This window comes from Leucoraja erinacea, unplaced genomic scaffold (genome assembly GCF_028641065.1).
Source record: "Leucoraja erinacea ecotype New England unplaced genomic scaffold, Leri_hhj_1 Leri_74S, whole genome shotgun sequence".
Taxonomy (NCBI): domain Eukaryota; kingdom Metazoa; phylum Chordata; class Chondrichthyes; order Rajiformes; family Rajidae; genus Leucoraja; species Leucoraja erinaceus.
Window position 1 is genome coordinate 443,441 of NW_026576674.1, and position 22,366 is coordinate 465,806.

General features: G+C 45.3%; 1 long non-coding RNA gene across 1 annotated transcript; it reads left to right on the plus strand.

Moving 5' to 3' along the window:
• The first annotated feature begins 4,921 nt into the window (after positions 1–4,921).
• Positions 4,922–22,126, plus strand: LOC129694675 (uncharacterized). The gene is made up of 3 exons (XR_008723033.1): positions 4,922–5,516; positions 8,008–8,078; positions 20,096–22,126. It is a non-coding gene; the product is annotated as an uncharacterized LOC129694675 (long non-coding RNA).
• The last annotated feature ends 240 nt before the right edge of the window (positions 22,127–22,366 follow it).

Sequence of the window (22,366 nt, forward strand, 5' to 3'; positions counted from 1 at the left end):
CCTCACACGCCAGAGACCTGGGTTCGATCCTGTCCTCGGGCACTGTCTGTGTTGAATTTACACATTCTCCCTGCAAGCGTGTGGGTTTCTTCCAACATCCTAAAGATGCATTGGCTTTGTACGTTAATTTGTATCTTGTAAAATTGCCCCGTATATGTAAGGAGTGGGTGAGGAAAGTGGGATAACATAGAACTAGTGTGAATGGGTGATCGATGGTCAGCGTAAACTTGGGCCGAAAGGCCTATTTCCATGTTAAATATGTAATGGAATTATGCAAGAGACCAAAGTATGAAGATGTACTGGAAACCTAGAGGGCTGAAAGATTGGAGGAGGTGGCGTGAATGGCAACATTCATGTTTCTTTTTAATCCACTCTGACGACCACAGGTTAGGTGCATAAATCGCAAACAGTTTTGCTGGTTTTACATTTCATTCTGGCAGTGAATGCCACATGCAAAATGAAAACAAAACCACCATAATCCCCCCCCACCCCCATCACCCAGTTCCTTTCCCCTCCTCCATCCACTCATCTCCCACCCTTCCCAATTCCAAGTCAACCATTTTTATCGCCAAATCCATGCTCGTGCCTCCCCTGGTTCTACATTTTATGCACCATTTGTTTTCTTCTGTAATTATAACCTCCAACTCAATCACCTGCCAATTAGTCCCTCCTCACCTGGATAGAGAAAAAATGCCGGGTCTTTTGTTGCAGTTAACCATATAACAACCATATAACAATTACAGCACGGAAACAGGCCATCTCGGCCCTACAAGTCCGTGCCGAACAACTTTTTTTCCCCTTAGTCCCACCTGCCTGCACATAACCCTCCATTCCCTTCTCATCCATATGCCTATCCAATTTATTTTTAAATGATACCAATGAACCTGCTCCACCACTTCCACTGGAAGCTCATTCCACACCGCTACCACTCTCTGAGTAGAGAAGTTCCCCCTCATATTACCCTAATGGATACATTTTGCAAATAGCTGAATAAATGTAATTTTGTAAAAAATTCAACAGACCATTTGTCTACACTGACACGTTGTATGAACAATGGTTCAATGGTGCTTTATTTGTCACAAATGCAACTGCACAGTGAAATTTGTTTTTGCATATTATAGGCAGGTACTGCCATTTTTGGCACCATTATTCAAAGCCCAGTTGGCCCATGTGCTCAATGTACCTATTTACGTCTACTCCCCCGTCACCCAAATTTTGTTTTAATTTCAAGCATTTAGCTAACTATTGAAAGTGATTAGCTCTGAAAGCGTAATTCTAACTATTTAATTAGGGGAAAAATAATCTTATTGATTATTTTACCTCTTCGTTCATTAGATCTTTGTTACTCATCAATAGATATACGTTGCCCAATATTAATTACGAAAACCTCTCGGGGATTTGAGACTAGATTTCGAATGGACCCACCTGTGCATGTCCATGCAAACTACATTGATCTAGATAAAATACAAAGTGCTGAAGTAAATCAACAGGTCAGGTACCAGCTGTGGGGGACATGGATAGGCGATGTTCCGCATCGGGACCCTTCTTTAGCGTCTGAAGAAGGGTCGCGATCCGAAGCGTCGCCTGGCCATTCACTCCACAGATGCTGCCTGATCAGCTGAATTGCTCCAGCTCTTGATATTTTGCCCAATATCCCACCATCTGCAGTTCCTTGTGTCTCCTTCTTGTGTTAGATTTGTTGACCCCTGGAATGCGGTGTCGCTGGTATGGTTAGAAAATGTCATACTCTACTGATCAGCTGATCTCCATTCTCGAACAGGGGTCTGCACAGTGTTGCAGTGGTTGGGCCTGCTGCCTCAGAGCGCCAGAGACCCAGGTTCCATCCTAACCTCAGAGGCTGTCTGTATGGAGTTTGCATGTCCTCCTCATGACCACATGGGTTTCCTCCAATGATGTGCAGCACAGTTGCCTCTGTTAATTGCCCCTAGTGTGCAAGGAGTTTATTGATTGATAATTTATTGTCACATGTACTTGTTACAATGAAATTCGTTGTTTTGCATACAATACACAAGTATTGACGTAGCGCCCCGCCAGTGTCATCACCAAAGATTATAGAGGAGCTCCTAGTCTTTGGTCATCACACCGCGACTACACCAAACCCAAACCAATTAGGAGCAGACGAGGGCATTCATGATCCAATTTGTGATCCCAGCTACAAAGACAGATGTGTACAGCAATTCGTTCTTTCCCCGCACATTTAAAGCATGGAATAATCTCCACCCAACTACAGTTACCCAACCAGATGCAACTAAATTTAAAGTAGCCTTTCCTTCCCAATAACCCTTTCTGGCTTAAGCCCTCCCTTCACCACCTCCAGTTTAAATTCCATTTGGAATATTTTGGAGGACACAGAAGGATTTTGGAGGATTAAGTCAAGTCAAGTTTATGTGACAAATAAACTTGACCTGACTTGAAACCAAGAGGATCATGTGACGTCCATAAAACGTCATTGAATGGACGTCACGTGACTTTCCCGCCACATCAGTGGACGGAGAATCACGTGACGTCCCGCCTCCGTCATTAGAGCGGCCACCACGTGGCTCGCCGCCATGTTGTCGATGCGGCCATGACGACGGTCGAGGACGGAGCGCGGGCGGGAAGGTGAAGGTGAAGGTGAAGGTGAAGCGGGAGCGGGTTTTAGCTCCACGTCTGTGTCTGTGTCTGTGTCTGTCCACCGGCCCCTTGACGCGGCTCCAAGCGGGCGGGAACCAACTGGTTTACAAATAACATTTGCGGTCGTGAAGGACCTCAAAAAAAGCCTCGTCTCCTGAGGCCTCGGGCGCTCCCTCCCTCCCCCTGCAGCAAAGATTATAGCTCCTCTACAATCTTTGCTCTGCAGCCCCCCCACGCACCCCGGGCGCTCCCTCCCTCTGCAGCCCCACGCACCCCGGGCGCTCTCTCCCTCCCACTGCAGCCCCGGGCGCTCCCTCCCTCCCTCTCCCCGCAGCCCCGGGCGCTCCCTCCCTCTGCAGCCCCACACACCCCGGGCGCTCCCTCCCTCCCTCCCTCTGCAGCCCCACACACCCCCCGGGCGCTCCCTCCCTCCCTCTGCAGCCCCACCCACCCCGGGCGCTCCCTCCCTCCCTCTGCAGCCCCACACACTCCGGGCGCTCCCTCCCTCCCTCCCTCTGCAGCCCCACACACTCCGGGCGCTCCCTCCCTCCCCCTGCAGCCCCACACACCCCGGGCGCTCCCTCCCTCCCTCTGCAGCCCCACCCACCCCGGGCGCTCCCTCCCTCCCCCTGCAGCCCCACCCACCCCGGGCGCTCCCTCCCTCCCCCTGCAGCCCCGGGCGCTCCCTCCCTCCCTCCCCCTGCAACCCCACCCACCCGGGCGCTCCCTCCCTCTGCAGCAAAGATTACAGCTCCTCTACAATCTTTGCTCTGCAGCCCCACACACCCCGGGCGCGCTCCCTCCCTCCCCCTGCAGCCCCGGGCGCTCCCTCCCTCCCTCCCTCCCCCTGCAGCCCCACACACCCCGGGCGCTCCTCCCTCCCTCCCTCTGCAGCCCCACACACCTCGGGCGCTCCCTCCCTCTGCAGCCCCACACAACCAGGGCGCTCCCTCCCTCCCTCCCTCTGCAGCCCCGGGCGCTCCCTCCCTTTGCAGCCCCCTTTGCATACACCCCGGGCGCTCCCTCCCACAGCAGCCCCGGGCGCTCCCCCTCTGCAACCCCACACACCCCGGCGCTCCCTCCCTCCCTCTGCAGCCCCACACACCTCGGGCGCTCCCTCCCTCCCTCCCTCCCCCTGCAGCCCCACACACCCCCGGCGCTCCCTCCCCTCTGCAGCCCCGGGCGCTCCCTCCCTCTGCAGCCCCACACACCCCGGGCGCTCCCTCCCTCCCCTATTTCCCTCCCCCGACCTCCAGGGCAAGATCTTTGCTCCAGGGTCCCGGGTGCTCGATGCGGCCACCACGTGGCTCGCCGCCATGTTGTCGATGCGGCCATGACGACGGTCGAGGACGGAGCGCGGGCGGGAAGGTGAAGGTGAAGCGGGTGCGGGTTTTAGCTCCACGTGTGTGTCTGTGTCTGTGTCCGTCCGCCGCCCGTGGACGCGGCTCCAAGCGGGCGGGAACCAACTGGTTTACAAATAACATTTGCGGTCGTGAAGGACCTCAAAAAAAGCCTCGTCTCCCGAGGCCTCGGGCGCTCCCTCCCTCCCTCTGTAGCAAAGGTTATAGCTCCTCTACAATCTTTGCTCTGCAGCCCCCTGCAGCCCCGGGCGCTCCCTCCCTCTGCAACCCCACACACCCCGGGCGCTCCCTCCCCTCCCTCCCTCTGCAGCCCCACACACCCCGGGCGCTCCCTCCCCCCCCTGCAGCCCCGGGCGCTCCCTCCCCCTGCAGCCCCACACACCCCGGGCGCTCCCTCCCTCCCTCCCACTGTAGCCCCGGGCGCTCCCTCCCCCTGCAGCCCCACACACCCCGGGCGCTCCCTCCCTCCCTCTGCAGCCCCACACACCCCGGGCGCTCCCTCCCTCCCTCTCTCCCCCTGCAGCCCCCCCCCCTCGGGCGCTCCCTCCCTCCCTCTGCAGCAAAGATTATAGCTCCCCTACAAGCTTTGCTCTGTAGCCCCACACACCCCGGGCACTCTCTCCCTCTGCAGCCCCACACACCCCGGGCGCTCCCTCCCTCCCTCTGCAGCCCCACACACCCCGGGCGCTCCCTCCCTCTGCAGCCCCACACACCGCTCCCTCCCTATTTCCCTCCCCCGACCTCCAGGGTCCCGGGCGCCCACTGGGCTGTGTGATGTGAAACGGTACTTGACGAGTTCAGAAAGGTTTTAATCTAGAACTCGTCAAGCATTTAGCATGAAGAGCGAGGGGAGGGGAGGTGTGGTGTCGCAGCAGTAGAGTTGCTGCTTCTTCACAGACAGCGCCACAGATGCGGGTTCGATCCTGACTACAGGTGCTGGCCAGGATCTTTGGTGCTGGCTGCACGGCGTTGGCTCCTTCCTTCTCGGTGGGTTTTCTTCGGTTTACTCAGAGAGTGGTAGCTGTGTGGAATGAGCTTCCAGTGAAGGTGGTGGAGGCAGGTTCGTTTTTATCATTTAAAAATAAATTGGATAGTTATATGGATGGGAAGGGAATGGAGGGTTATGGTCTGAGCGCAGGTATATGGGACATGGGGAGATTATGTGTTCGGCACGGACTAGAAGGGTCGAGATGGCCTGTGTCCGTGCTGAAATTGTTATATGGTTACTCCCACACCCCAAAGTCGTCAGGAGCATAATTCCGCCAGTCATGGAGGATAAGTGTACACATCTCTTTGCCGTGTACGTAAGATAGTGGTAATTGTGAAGTGAGACTTCCACTGCTGAATCACTATCGCTGAATTAAAATATGTACTCATTCGAGATTCTTTCATCTTCCTACAGTCTCTACTGTAATATCAATTGGCTAATTGTGCTACGGATTCCTGTCCCTCCTATGGTTATACAACTCCTGATCGAAGAGGATGCTTTACCAGGAGCCCTGCTGCGGTTATGTTGCATAGGTAGGTTCAGAGGTGCCATGTGATTATGTATCCCATATAAATTACATGATTAAAAATCTGGTTATGCACGGTTTAAAATTAATTTGCACAAGTTGTCTTTGGAAGTGATTCAGATGGTCGACACACTTTTGCCAACGTTACTGATTTCAATGTTGCCAAATCAACCTCAAAGTTGCTGTTGTTAAGCTAAAGTTGACTGACTAAAAGAAAGGAATAGAACAAAGAACATTATGGCCTTGTGGCCCACAATGTCCGTGCCGAACATGATGCCAAGATAAACTGATCCACTCTGCCTGCATGTGATCAATACCCCTCCATTCCCTGCATATCCAGGTGCCAATTGAAGGATATAGGGTGATTTCACCAAAGGTCAAATGAGCGTAGATCCCCCCTCACGTGACCGAAAATTTTAACTGGAGGACATCTCTCAGTTTGGTACATGTAAGTGAATGGGGAAACACGCACTTTCCCACCCGTTAAAAACATGGAAAACGGCCGATTTTTGAGCTGAAATTTTCTGTGCTAGTCGGGGTGACCGTGAAGCACAGCGACCTAAATTTTCAGGCAAAAAAAAAGATAGAAAGTGAGGTAATTACAAGAGGGAACTGAAGGTAGAAAGCGGCGGAAGTGAACAGCTGACAATTGCCGTGGTGATTTTAAGATCCAAAATATCGGGAATTATCGCGTTTGCTCGCTGAATTTCATCAAAAGTAAGTTAATAATGCCTTACTTTTGATGAAATTCAGCGAGCAAACGCGATAATTCCCGATATTTTGGATCTTAAAATCACCACGGCAATTGTCAGCTGTTCACTTCCGCCGCTTTCTACCTTCAGTTCCCTCTTGTAATTACCTCACTTTCTATCTTTTTTTTTGCCTGAAAATTTAGGTCGCTGTGCTTCACGGTCACCCCGACTAGCACAGAAAATTTCAGCTCAAAAATCGGCCGTTTTCCATGTTTTTAACGGGTGGGAAAGTGCGTGTTTCCCCATTCACTTACATGTACCAAACTGAGAGATGTCCTCCAGTTAAAATTTTCGGTCACGTGAGGGGGGATCTACGCTCATTTGACCTTTGGTGAAATCACCCTATAGAAGAATGCCATAGAACTGGCCAAAAACAATAAAAATAATAATAATTAATTGTCGAATTCAGCATCTTAAATTGTATTTCTAACTCCCCTAACCAGCAAGGTGCGAATCAAAGTACTGCATTTCAGTTGTTTAGTCTTGCCCTTGATGCTTGCTGCAGCACAGTGATAATTACAGTTCTATAGGAAGGTTTCACGGCAGTCGGGTCACGACCCATGACCCGTACTGTTGCTACGCTACTCCAAATGGATTACACACGATGAACTGCAGGTAGGCACTTGCCATTGTTTCCAGTGTAGCGGGCCCGTTAAAACCCGCTGAAATTGGCCATTTTTGCGCTGTAAATTATTATAGAAATCGAGATAAGCGTGTGAGACATTTAGTCTACTTCAGAATTGCAAAAGTGAGGAGAAATGACGGTAGATAAAAACGAGAGCTGAAGGGACAACAACAGCCAGAGTGCTTCGTGAACATTGGCCGTTTGCTCACTGCATTTCATCAACAGTAAGGCATTATTTGTGTGTTTTTTTTATTCCTTTGGCATCTAAAAAGTTTCAGAAGTGATAAATCTGGCTGTAATTTTTTTAAATCGCCCATGGTTCTCGTGGGATTTTACATACAAAATGAAAAAAAAATCTGAAGAAAAAATTACAGCCAGATTTATCACTTCTGAGAATTTTTAGATACCAAAGGAATCAAGAAAAAACACAAATAATGCCTTACTTGATGAAATGCAGTGAGCAAACGCGATAATTCCCAATATTTTCAATGTTTACCAAGCACTTTAGCTGCTGTAGTTCCTTCAGTTCTCGCTTCTCTATACCTTCATTTCGCTTCACTTTTGGAATTCTAAAGTTGGGTACATGTCTCTCACACTTACCCCGACTCCCACAATTTTTTTCTGCGCAAATATTCACCATTTTGGCGTTTTTTAACAGGTAGGAAAGTACGCATTTCTAGCATTAATAACATATACCGGAAGTGACGAATGTCTTCCAGTTGGATTGAGCGGCTACGTGCGTCGAGCCCTATGACCCAGTGACCTTTCGTGCAATCTCCCTATAGCAGCAGCAAGGCTCTCAATTTCACTGCCTAATAAGTTGGGCAGCAGCTTTGAATGACGCTAAATATCTAGGCATTGGATTAATTCCAGAGGGTCCTCGAATGAAATTCAATTGCTGCAGCTCTACTTCGACGCACATTGTTTGCAAAATCTTCACCCTCTCCTCTGGTTATCTCCTCTTTACACTCTCAGTCCTGGTGCAGGGTCTCAACCCGAGACATAGATTATTCCCTTGTTTCCATGGTACTTGGAAGTACCTGCTGAGTTTCTCCAGTGGTGTGTTTGTTGCAGTATACATGCTATTGTTAATGATACCAGAAATTATTTTCTCTCCACAGTCAAGTACGGGCAGATTGCCTCTTTAAAGAACATTGGCAGGAAATTCAACGCTCGTGCCCAGATGTCCGAGGTAAAATAGGGGAAGGCTTATTATTGGAATTAGCTTTTATTTCAACGTATTACAGGAGTATAATTTACTGTGCCATTGTGTTGGTTACTGCACTTCACATTCACTTTGCCCCTCATTGTTTAACCTCCCCACCATCTTTCAAATGAAAGAAAACATTGTGGACATTCCCCAAACAAAAGTAGGGATTAGACAGCAGATGGTGTAATGTCAATGATAATGAAGGGATGTTTCACATTTGGTGGAGATTACAGACTTTGTCTGAAAGTCTTTGCTTGTTTTGGTCATTATTCAATTTCTTGTTGATCACTTTTAACAGAAATTTGCAACAACCAGCTTTTAATATTCAGAAATTTGGAGACAAATGTATTAATTTAACAATAATCTGTGAATCTTGTCCTCTCCAGAATAAAGGTTGTAATAATAATAATAATAATACATTTTATTTATGGGCGCCTTTCAAGAGTCTCAAGGACACCTTACAAAAATTTAACAAGTAGAGGAAAAACATGTAAGCGGAATGAAATAAATAGTAGAGACAGGACTAGTACACAAATTAAAGACAAAATTCAATTCAAAACACAATATGAGGCAATTCAAACCCGGTGGTTGCAGGTAGTGGAAGCAGGTAGGGAGACCGACAAAAACCTCCGGGAACCGCATGGAAATCTCCAGAGGTTTCTGTTCAAGTTTCGTAAGTGGGATAGGGGCATCAGGAAATTGCCTCTAAATTACCTACTTGTAATCTCATTGATAGCTTTGTAAAAGTTGTTTTACTCTCACTAAGTGGAAAAGTATATTATGTCTATTCTGTTGACCAAAAACCTTCCCTCAATGTTTTCGTCTTTTCCTGAAGTAAAATTTCACATTTTTCTACCAATAATTAATCATTTTTACAACTCTTCTAGTGTATCCATATTTTTTTTTAAGCACAACACTGTTTTTGAAATGTTGGTTTTGTCCCTCTATAAATATGTTCAGTTTGTTTTTTGCGTGGCCCTTTTAATCCACTTCATGATTTTTTTGTATATTTGTAAGTCCAAATTCCTTTTATTCCCTTTAGATTCTTAGATAGGTAGCCTAGAATTTTGCCACATCAGAAAATCAGGTGTTTCAAAGTTAGTAATTGTATTAATGTGACATCATAATTTTGCACACATTTTTTGTGCATTATTTTAGTGAATGATTTGTTAAACTAACATCCAGCTCAGCAAAATAATGGCAAAGCCCAAATTCATCACCAGGGAGATTTTCAATGACGTTGGTCTAAATAACGACTGCCATTGATCACGGAGAAGAACTAGCTCTTATTAATCAAGCTGAAACTGAATATTGTTAAACAGCAAATCTATGTTCTTGTAGTCGGATGCATGCTTTAAGCATGTTGATAGAACTGTCCAGCACAAGAACAGACCCTTTGGGCCACAATGTCTGTGTTGAACATGATGCCAAGACCATCTCTTGCGTACCTGTGTATTTAATCCATATCCATACATTCCTTGCACATTCATGTGCCTATCAAAAAGCCTCTTAAATGCCACTATAGTATCTATCTCATCCCCAACCTTGGAAGTGCATTTTAGGCACTCAACTTAGGCACTGTGTAAAAAATAAAATAAAAAATAGATCTATAAAAATTGTCCTCCACATTGCATTCGAACTTTGCTATGCCCTTAAAGCTATTCCCTCTAGTATTTGAATTTTCCATTCTGCAGATTAAAAAGATTCTGACTATCTGATCTATGCCACTCATTATATATATATACTTCTATCAGGTCTCGGCGAAACCTCTGACGTTCGAGAGAAAACAATCTTAATTCTGACTAACCTCTCCCTGTAGCTAATACCCCCATAACCCAGCCAAACTTAACAATTCCAGACATTTGCAATCAAAAATAGCTCATAGTGCCTCTGGATCTTACACTCTTAATCATGGTTGTCAGGAAGTTAGTCCTCAAATCAACATTGGTCAGTATTTATTTCTGGAGAGGCGGAATTGCAATTGCAAATTTCAAACTGAGTCCTGATTCTGCTTCATGTGTGGAAAGGCGTATGACTTTACATGGAAGCATTGGAGTGGATACAAACATGATCAACAGGTGTACAAACATTGGGAATTACTACTCATCTTTTGCATTGGAGTGGATACAAACATGATCAACAGGTGTACAAACATTGGGAATTACTACTCATCTTTTGAACAATGAGTTAATTTGACGGGGAACAACAGGAACAAAATACTCTGGTTCTCCATTTCACAAACTACCAACCCTTAGACAACCATGGCGTATTCCAGACCCAACCATATGTCACTTTAACCACTTCTTTGCTGTGGAGAGCCAGGAGAGGGCTGAGGCCCTCATTCAGGTTCCCAGTGTAGTGGTGGCGAGGACAGCGACTCATGCTAAGTACTTTACACAGCAGTGTCATCACTGACATATTTAATCAATTAAGCAATGATGATCTATTTTAGCATAATTCCACTCCATTATTCCATTCCTGGAAACATCCTGAGCAGTAAACAAGATACTGTGTAGCATCAATCCTTTTATACTTAGATCCCACTTTCACTTTAGTTTCCCTGATTTTGAGTGGCACTTTAATGAAGGCCTTCAAAAACATCTACATGAAGTGGACCCAACACATCTGGTTTGATTTTGAGTGGCACTTTAATGAAGGGCTCTGATGTATCTTTTGCAGGTTAGGTTATGATTGTGTAGACGAGGCAGCCCTCTCATTTCACCAAACATTTTCGCTTGTTTTAGTCGCCAAGGCCTGCATTTGTTTTTTGTGTCCCCCAATCTCACTTTTCTCTCCCCCCCCCACCCCTCAGATGCACTCTCATTTCTCCCCCCATCCTCCTCTTCTTTAACCCTCTCCATCCTATCTATATAGAAACATAGAAAGTACGTGCATGATTAGGCCCGACAGCCCTTGCAGCCAGAACCACCATTCAATATTATCATGGCTGATCATCCAGAATCGTAACCTTGTTCCTGCTTTCTCCCCATATCCCTGGACTCCATTAGCCTTAAGTGCTATATCTAACTCTCTGTTGAATACATCCAGTGATTTGCCCTACACTGCCACCTGTGGCAGAGAATTAGGCTGTGGGCCGAGCATCAAAAATGTGTCTAGAAATAGGATTTTGTGACCCAAGTCACCAAACTACATGAAATTTTCACATATTGTGTAAAAAAATCTATATAAATCACCCCTGAAACTCGATATGAAGAAGACTTGCACATTTTTATTAAATTAGAGAAAAAAAAGAATTACGAAAAAAATGTCAGGAATTTTTTAGTCCAATCAAAGCACACTGAGTTGTCTGCCAGTTGGACAGACAGACAAAAGATCACGCACTTTATTTCAGGCTAGCACACAAAATGGCTGAGGGGGCTTCACAGATGCCTGTTTTACTGGAGATTCCGATGTGTTGTTCTGTGGAATAAATGTCGTGGAAACTTGCAGCAGGTTAATTGTATTTAGTGGGAAAAGCATTAAAAAGGCTGAAGAAAGTGCTGCGAAGTGGATTAAAGTGCAAGAAAGCCTTCAAAGTCCCTGCTGATGTGCTGGAACACAAAGAAGGCCCGCATGAATCAACTAACTGAAAGGTAAGACTAAAGTCTGAATTTATGAAAATCTATCTGTATGGACTTTAATTAATTTAATTGCACCATTTTATAATGTGAATAAATTCATTCATTCATTCATTCCTCATTCACTCACTCACTCACTCACTCACTCACTCACTCATTCATTCATTCATGAAATTGAGGGCCTAAACTATAACACAGTCAATTAAACATTGTCACTAATGCCAGCTTGTAGTAGATTAATAAGTCTTTAACAAATAATCTGGGAGCTGCCTGCGAAAACTTACCGGGAAAAAGTGCTCCGACTGCGGGACATAGGTACTCGCGGTAAAGTGAAGCCGCGGTCTCAATTAATAAGCGGCCGATTCGCGATCGCGGAGCCACAGATCATCTCCGCGGGGGGGGGGGGGCGGGGGGGGGGGAGGGGGAGGCTGTACATAGTGCCGCCTGTAGCGGTCGTTTTCAGACCCTGATAACGGGAGATAAACGGAGGGATATCGATCGCTATTTACCGCGAGTACCTAGGTCCCTCGGTCGGAGCACTTTTACCCGGTAAGTTTTCGCAGGCTGCTCCGAGATTAGTTGTTAAAGACTTATTACTCTACAACAGGCTGGCATTAGTGACAATGTGTCTTATAGTTTAGGCCCTCAATTTCATGATTGAATGAATGAATGGAGTAAGTGAGTGAGTGAATGAATGAATAAGGAATTAATAATGAATGAATGTATTTATTCACATTATAAATGGTGCAATTAAATTAATTAGAGTCCATACAGATAGATTTTCATAAATTCAGACTTTAGTCTTACCTTTCAGTTAGTTGATTCATGGGGGTCTTCTTTCTGTTCCAGCACATCAGCAGGGACTTTGAAGGCTTTCTTTCACTTTAATCCACTTCGCAGCACTTTCTTCAGCCTTTTTAATGCTTTTCCCACTAAATACAATTAACCTGCTGCAAGTTTCCACGACATTTATTCCACAGAACAACACATCGGAATCTCCAGTAAAACAGGCATCTGTGAAGCCCCCTCAGCCATTTTGTGTGCTAGCCTGAAACAAAGCGCGTGATTGGCCAACTGGCAGACAACTCAATGTTAAATGTGCTTTGATTGCATGAAAAATACCCGAATTTTTTCCGGTTTTTCTCTAATTTAATAAAAAAAATGTGCAAGTCTTCTTCATATCGAGTTTTAGGGGTGATTTATATAGATTTATTTACACAATATGTGAAAATTTCATGTAGTTTGGTGACTTGGGTCACAAAACTGCAGAATAAAGCTCCTCGGCCCCACAGCCTAAATTCCACAGATTCACAACTCTCTGGGTGAAAAGGTTTTTCCTCATCTCAGTCCTAAATGGCCCTACCCCTTATTCTCCTCCAACATGGGAAACATTTTTCCTGCATCTAGCCTGTCCAATCCCTTAAACATGTTATGTTTCAATAAGATCCCATCTTATGCTTTGAAATCCCAGTGAATATAAGCCCATTCTAAATTCCAGTGAATATAAGCCAATTATCTCCCCCCTCCTGCATTGTATTTCACTCCTTTTCTCTCATTTCACCTTTTCTCTCAGCCTTGTCTCTTTTTTATATCCAGTGTTTATCCGCCTATCCGCCAATAAAACCTCCTCGCCTGTATCCACCTATAACCTGCTAGGCTTTGACTCCTCCCAATTCTTTTTCAGCTTTCTCGTCTTCCCTATTTACAACCAAAATAAAATCACCTATTCATTCCCTTCAGTGATGTAGCCTGACCTGCTGAGTTATACCAGCACTGTATCAGGGCTTTTTATCTCTCTTGCCAACTGGGCAACCTAGGCAGCTTTTAAGGTTGCCAAATGACAGTTTAGGTGGTCATTTAAGACAGCTTGCATGGCGCATGCGGTGATGTGCTCGGATGAAGTGCGCAGTTACCAGTCGGAATTATGCTCAATGAAGCATTCACATATTATTTCAAATAAAGTCACAAACTAAACATTCACCAATCAAGACATGATATATACCACAATGACATGCAGCAAAATTATAATACAGTATCTCAACTCTTTTTACACATTGCAATGAATGCAATTTGTATTATTTCTTTCCACTTCCAAACAAATGTGGTTGAATTATTCAACTTATGCTCAACCTGTGTCAATAAATCTTGGACCATGGTAACAATAATAATAAAGTACTCACCAGATTTAAAAAAAAGTATTGATAAAAGCTGTTTCCATCATTTCCACTTCAGAATTAACGTTAAAATTTCAAATTAAATATCTCCTGACCAAATTTGTGATGAATATGACCGACCATAGAAGTAAAGCCTGCACAAATCCAACGTATAGTTGTGAATGTTGCTCATGAAATAACTATACAGTACTGATACTCCATATAAGGAGCATTGATTTGCCGTTAAAATGAATTCTGTAATAACGTGTCAACAGTAACAGTGACAATTGAACACTGTGTAGGTATGTTACAAAACCTACCTGAATCGTCATTGGGAATCTGCCCTCAGCCATGTCCGCGATTTTGGCGCTGTTTGGAGGGGGCGGGTTTAAAACGCGATTTTTACTAGGCTGTTCTAATTGCAGATGTTCAGCCTAGTAAATCATTAACGAAAAATCGCTGCAAGACCCGGTCGCAAAAGGTATTATTAGTTTTATAGGCCTCGATAATATAGTTATAATAGTTTTAAAATTACTCTCTGATTCCGCAACCTCTCGCAGCCCCAGGGTTTTATAAAGTAAACAATTAAAGGTATGTACCTTATTTTTACATTAAATGGGGCATATATATAACCCTGTAATTAAAGTTATCTATAGCGAGTAGTTCATTTTGGGCTTTTTATATCCCGCAGTATTTTTCTCGGCATTTGAGGGCACAAATCCAGCGCGATGTCAACGTTCTAAACCAGCGCGTTCACAGGAACCCACTAGAAAGCCGATTTAAATGGGCATTTATTTACAGCAATTGAACACTAAATTCCTTCCATTTGGCCTATAAATTAATGTAAATTAGATATAAAAATCATGTTATATTGTGAATTATTTGTGAATAATCTTTGGACACTTAGGCTATTTAAAAATGTTAATCTTTCCTTAAGAAATGGGCTTTTGACTATCCAAGATCACAGCTTTTTTGTAATGTCCATTGAAAATCAATAGGGAACAAGATGCTAATTTCCGAGTATGAAAATGGCCATAACTTTTTTAATACTTGAGATATGAAAGTGAATTTGGTGTCAAATTAAACTCATTGTTATGCTTTATCTGATGGGATAAATTGCAGACTTGATTTTTTAAATCTCAAAATTTTGTAACATTGCTACACTGTGGTTTAATGTTTCACGTGTTCACAATTTAATTAATCCATCTTTATGGATTAAAACAAATAACATTGGAAATTAAAACACAATTGATTACATTCCGTTATGAAACATAGTCAATGTTCGCTCTGAAGACACAGTAGGGTTAGGAAGCCAATATGTTGCAACTGGACCGTACTGGATCAGTACGGGATGGATGGGGAGGATCAGTACAGGATGAATGGTGGGGGGATCAGTACGGGGTGGGGGGGGTGGGGTCTGTGCAGGATGAATGGGGGTCACAACATGATGAATGGGGAGGTACACAAAAAAGCTGGAGAAACTCAGCGGGTGCAGCAACGTCTATGGAGCGAAGGAAATAGGTAATGTTTCGGGCCGAACCCCTTCTTCAGATGTTTTCCGTCTGAAGAAGGGTTTCGTCCCGAAACGTTGCCTATGTCCTTCGCTCCATAGATGCTGCTGCACCCGCTGAGTTTCTCCAGCTTTTTTGTGTACCTTCGATTTTCCAGCATCTGCAGTTCCTTCTTAAACATGATGAATGGGGAGATCAGTACAGGATGAATGGGTGGCTCAGTACAGGATGAATTTGGGGGGGGGGGGAAAAATCAGTACAGTGTGGATCGGGGGATCTGTGCAGGATGAATGGGGGGGGTCGCTACAGGATGAATGGGGGGGGTCGCTAAAGGGTGAATGGGGGGGGTCGCTAAGGGGTGAATGGGGGGGGGGGAAATCAGTACAGTGTGGATCGGGGGATCTGTGCAGGATGAATGGGGGGGTCGCTAAGGGGTGAATGTGAATGGGGGGGGGGGTCGCTACAGGATGAATGGGTGAATTCAGTACCGGATGAATGGGCAGATGGTGACAGGATGGATGGGGGGATCGGGGCAGGATGGATGGGAAGGGGGGTCGGTACAGGATGAGTTGTGGGACCAGTGTACGATAGATGGGGGTGGCAGGAGAATCAATGTGAGGTGGATAGGGAGATCAGTGCAGGATGAATAAATGGGGGGGGGTGGTCATTGGAGGGGTCCCAGGATTAAGGGGGTGGAGGGGGCGTACAAGAGGGAGAGAAGGGAAGGGGCAGTGAAGGTGTTGAGGCAGGAAGGTCAGTGCTCCTTGGACAACACCGGCATCATCGCCCCGGTGCCTTGGCCGTCCCTGTCCACCGTGAAGTTCTGCAGCCAAAGGGGGAGGCAGTTGGGGTCTCGCCATCGTCTCCCCTCCTCCACCAGTCAACAGGAAGGTGCGGGGCCGAGCGGTGCAGGTGCTTCAGACGGCGGAAGGGGGCCTCCCCCTTCCTCCCTCCCTCCCTCCTCCCTGTGGGAGGGTTTGTTTTGAAAGCGGTTATCGCCTTTGGAGTGGCATGCAGCGGCTGCTATGAGGACCGGCGAGGTGCAGTAGGAGGAGGTGGAGCCACCGCCGCTGCTGTGTGGGGCCTGTCATTCACTTCGACCCTCTATCACCCTGCACTACAGCCGTTGCCTACGGTGAGTGCCAGCCCACAAACCTGCCCGCGCCCATGTGGCGCGCCTTCCCTTCTTCGCTGCAGGTTAGCAGCCCTCGCATCGAGCATAGACACCCAACGTTGGAGTAACTCAGCGGAACAGGCAGCATCTCTGGAGGGAAGGAATAGGTGACGTTTCGTGTCGAGAACCCTCTTCAGACTTCACCCTTGCATCCCCTATCTCGCCGTCCACCCTCCACTGTCAGAGTGAATGAGGCCCAATGTATATTGGAGAAACAGCACGTCACATTTCGCTTGGGCAAATTGCAACCCAGCGGTATGTGTTGGTTGGGATCACTGGTCGGCGCGGATTCGGTGGGCCGAAGGGCCTGTTTCCGCGCAGTATCTCCAAACTAAACACTAAACTAAAGTATGAACATTGATTTATCTACCTGCAAGTAACCCTTGCATCATCTCTCTCTCCGTCCACTCTCCACTGCCAGAGTGAAGCCCAAGGTAAATTGGAGGAACAGCAGATCATATTTCGCTTGGGCAGCTTACAGCCCAGTGGTATGAATGAAGAAGGATCTCGACCCGAATTGTCCCCTATTCCTTTTCTCCAGACATGCTGCTGAACCCGCTGAGTTACTCCAGCTTTTTGTATCTATTCAATGATATGAATATTGATTTATTTAACTTCAAGTAAGCATTGCTTCCCCCCTCGCTCTGCCCCACCCCTCCTAGTTCTCCGATTAGTTTCACTGATTAAAACATTTTACTGATTGTTTGCCTCCGCTAACAATGAACCTTCCTTGACCATAGTCCCCTTTGATCTGTGTTCTCACATCTTAACATTCCATATCTCTGTCTCCCTTTCCCCTGACTCTCAGTCTGAAGAAGAATCTCGACCCGAAAGATCACCCATTCCTTTCCTCCGGAGATACTGCCTGTCCTGCTGAGCTTTTTCACACAGAGAGTGGTGAATCTCTGGAACTCTCTGCCACAGAGGGTAGTCGAGGCCAGTTCATTGGCTATATTTAAGAGGGAGTTAGATGTGGCCCTTGTGGCTAAGGGGATCAGAGGGTATGGAGAGAAGGCAGGTACGGGATACCGAGTTGGATGATCAGCCATGATCATATTGAATGGCGGTGCAGGCTCGAATGGCCTACTCCTGCACCTAATTTCTATGTTTCTATGTTTCCTTCCAGCATTTGATGTATATCTTCAGTTTAAACCAGCATCCGCAGTTCTTTCCTACACACCAGCCCCACCCTAGATAGATAGGAGAGGAATGAATGACGTTTCAGGTCGAGACTTTTCTTCAGACACTCCAAAGATGCTGCCTGTCCCGCTGAGTAACTCCAGCGTTTTGTGTTCATTGTTGGCTGAGGGGAAGGTGACAAGGAGGCATGCAAACATTCAAACCAGGAGGACAGTAAAACTAGTCGGAGAATAGGATGGAGGACCAATTCCTTCTCTTCAGAGATGCTGCCTGTCCCGCTGATTTACTCCAGCATTTTGTGTCTACCTTCGCTGCCAACAATGGCCCATGTATGTAGGAAGGAACTGCAAATGCTGGTTTACACTGAAGATAGACACAAAATGCTGGAGTAATTCAATGGGACAGATAGCATCTCTGGAGAAGAAGGATCTCGACCAGAAAGGTCACACATTCCTTTTCTCAAACCATGGACCATTGCAGGCTCCACCTTTCTTTGGTCATCGTTACTTTAACCATATAACAATTACAGCACGGAAACAGGCCATCTCGACCCTTCTAGTCCGTGCCGAACACATAATGTCCCCTAGTCCCATATACCTGCGCTCAGACCATAACCCTCCATTCCCTTCCCATCCATATAACTATCCAATTTATTTTTAAATGATAAAAACAAACCTGCCTCCACCACCTCCACTGGAAGCTCATTCCACACAGCTACCACTCTCTGAGTAAAGAAGTTCCCCCTCATGTTACCCCTAAACTTCAGTCCCTTAATTCTCATGTCATGTCCCTTTGTTTGAATCTTCCCTACTCTCAGTGGGAAAAGCTTTTCCACGTCATCTCTGTCTATCCCTCTCATCATTTTAAAAACCTCTATCAAGTCCCCCCTTAACCTTCTGCGCTCCAAAGAATAAAGCCCTAACTTGTTCAACCTTTCTCTGTAACTTAGTTGCTGAAACCCAGGCAACATTCTAGTAAATCTCCTCTGTACTCTCTCTATTTTGATGACATCCTTCCTATAATTAGGCGACCAAAACTGTACACCATACTCCAGAATTGGCCTCACCAATGCCTTGTACAATTTTAACATTACATCCCAACTTCTATACTTTGTTGTATAACTTTCATTCATTTGTTCTATGTTTCTCTACCACCATCTATAGATATAATTTCCCTTTCCCCTGACTCTCAGTCTGAAAAAGGGTCTCGATCCGAAACCTATTGCTTTTCTCCAGAAATTCTGCCTGACTGGTTGAGTTCTCCAGCTTATTGTGTCTATCTTTGGTATAAACCAGCATCTGTAGTTCCTTTTTCCAGATATGCTTGCCTGACCTGCTGAGTTACTCCAGCTTTTTGTGCCTATCTTCTGTTTAAACCAGCATCTGCAGTTCCTTGAAATGAAAATGAAATGAAATGAAATGATTCAATTTATTGTCATTGTCAGTGTACAGTACAGAGGCAACGAAATGCATTTTTAGCATCTCCCTTGAAAGGGAGACACCGGGCGTCGCGGTGTGCCCGCGCCTGCCTCCGTAACATTCCATTACAGGCAAAGGTGGGTGAAGTGTCTTGCCCAAGGACACAACGACAGTATGCACTCCAAGCGGGATTTGAACCGGCTACCTTCCGGTCGCCAGCCGAACTCTTAGCCCATTGTGCTATCTGTCGTCCATGATGCTGCCTGTCCTTCCTACGCCTAACCATTTCTTTACTTTATTTCTAACTATCTCCGTTCGCTTCTGCATTTGAAACAAACAAAAAACAGCCAGGTCGCCACTGTAGCTCGCTTGCATATTAAAAAATCACAGTGGTTTGCGTCAGTACAGTGCGTGGGACGGGATCCCACGGCGTGGGCTGCAGTTCTGCGATGTCGACCGGCTGCAGGCAATGCTTGCGAGCACCATTATTCGGCCACAGATTCCCTATTTGAACCAATGGGCGCAATAATAAGACTGGAAAAAATACTAAATTTACTGCTATCAGAGTGCAAGTTTTGGTTCTCCGGAATATGAATAACTGGAGGGCTAATGGAAATTGAATGCATTTCTTTCTCCTTCTGAAGAAGGTCTCGACCTGAAACGTCACTTATTCCTCTTCTCCAGAGATGCTGCCTGACCCGCTGAGTTACACTATTTTTTTGTGTCTATCTTCGGTATAAACCAGTATCTGCAGTATCAAGCCGGACAAAATGACACGGCTTTTAAGTTTCCCGGCAGGACTTTAGGTGGCCATTGGCAACTGGGCAACCATTAATTTCAAGCCCTGCTGTATGTTTTATCTTTATTGTTCTAGTTGTAAATGTGCGCTGCATCTGCTAAATGATTTAGTTTTTATGTACCCTGCTCCCATATCTTTAATTTAAGTCCACAGTCTAGCAATTCCCTCATGCTGATGCCAGCCTAACTGACCTGCAGTTCCTCATTTTCTATCTCCCTCTCTCCAGAAATAGTGGGGCGTCATTTGCTCTCTTCCAATTTGTGTGAACCATTCTGCAACCTACGGAATTTTGGAAGACGATGAACGGTGCGCCTGCCTGAAAGGCTACGGATCAAGTTCTGGAATTTGGGCAGCTATTTTCCAGCCGGCACGGATACCATCTTCTATGTCGTCAACTCTACGATTCCTTGAAACTGGCAAGACGTCTGATTCACACAACACAGTGGAAACCTGGAGCGCTCTCCCCAAAAGGTTTTTTGGATGCTGTGGGTCAGTTGGTACTTTCACTGGCATGTTAGATAAGAATTTTGGTGGGAGGGTTAATGAGGGATTCGGAGCAAATATGCATAAATTAATCTGAGCACAGGCCTTCCCTGACTAACAAATGGATTCCATTTGTACAGATGTTGATTTTGTACATGCCAGAAAATAGACAAAAATCACTGCCATTTTGTAATGAATGGCATTAAAAAACACATAATGCTGACAAGAAGGAACAAAGAGACAAAACTAGTTCTAATGTTCCTAGAAATGAACGTATGTATGTACATCGGACTTTTGAATTTAGTATTGGAGCTTTTCTGCATGTATGGGTTTCTCGTAAGTAGGGCATTTGTTACTTTGGGATGGCCTGTGTACTGCTCTGTCATGGTCTAATTGAATGTCAAGAAAAATACTTGAGGAACTGATTTGATTATGCTTTTAGCTTTGAAGAGGGATGTTGTGTAGATCATCTAATTGAGGTATAGAAAAATATTTATGGCACGGATTATAATTTTATATTCAGGAGGGAGGGACGGAATGCTGAGGCACAACAAATTTGCCATATGCTTGTTAGTTTCTGTAATGAAGAATGATTTGTAATCTGGCAAGCAAAGTCATTAATGGATTGTCTCGCCATTCCCAGGCACACTTTACACATGCCTGGCTATTTCACGTAACAGATCAAAAGTATTGCCTTTGATTCTTTTTCACTGAATGAGTATCCCTTGGTTGGAAACCTTTATGCCTTTGGCAAGAACCGTATGTACCTGGCTGATGTATGAACATTCCTTTTAACTTTCTCTAAGCACGACAATCCCACTTTCTTTGGATTTTTCATGTAAGTGAAGCCTTTCATCTTGATACCATTCTTGCTGTTTAATGCAGTCGAGCAGATTTGTGTAGAAGAGATTTGTAAAAATGTAGCATACCTTGCTTTTATACTTTGCTTCTCTGTTCCAAAGGTTTGGTGTTCCTTTTTTAAACTGACTACTCAACCAACTTGTTCTGCAATTGTTAAAAATTCCCTTTGTACATCTGCAGCGGTCTCTGTCCCAACATCCCCCATAAAATTGTACGATTTAGTTTACATGGAATTCTAGAGGTGAGAGCTAGGTTACAATTCCTTCTCCTAAGGTAGCACACTGTGCAGTGTTGCATTGATTCAAGGGATGAGGTGATGTGCAATGCTTGGTTTTAGGTACTGGTCATTCCAACCAATGACAGGACTCAGACAAGTTAGACAACTCTAGACTATCATTAGAACATTGGACATTAAAAACTACTGTAGAATTGCATGTAAACATGGGTGACAAACTACATTAATATTTCCCATCATTACAAGCATCTGATAATACCACTAAATTCTCCTGCCAGAAGTATGCAAAACACTTTTGCTTTAATTAAACTAATAATCCCATTACAAATTGTCTAACTTGCAAAGCCTAGATGTTTTTGTGTCACCGCCAGAGGTAAATGTGACTTGTATCCTTCCTGAGTAATCGATTTAAAATGCATTTGCAAGTTCATAAGTTCATAAGTCATTCGAGTTTATTTAACCATTGAGTCTACTCTGCCATTTAATCATAACTCATCTATCTTTCCTTCTCGACCCCATTCTCCTACTTTCTCCCATAACCTGTGACACCCTTACTAATCAAGAACATGTCAATCTCTGCTTCAAGTATACCCAATGACATGGCCTCCATAGCCACCTGTGGCAATGAATTCCACAGATTCACCACTCCCTGACTGAAGAAATTCATCCTTATCTTTCTATAGGTATGTCCTTTAATTCCGAGGCTGTGCCCTATGGTCCGAGATGCTCCCAAGAGTGGAAACATCCTCTCCATCCAGGCCTATCATTATTCTGTAAGTTTCAATGAGGTCCTCTCTCGTCCTTCCAAACTCCAGTGAGTGCAGGTCTTGAGTGGTCAAACGCTCATACATTAACCCAGTCATCCCCGGGATCATTATCGTAAACCACCAGTGGATGTCGGCACAGCCAGCCCCCACC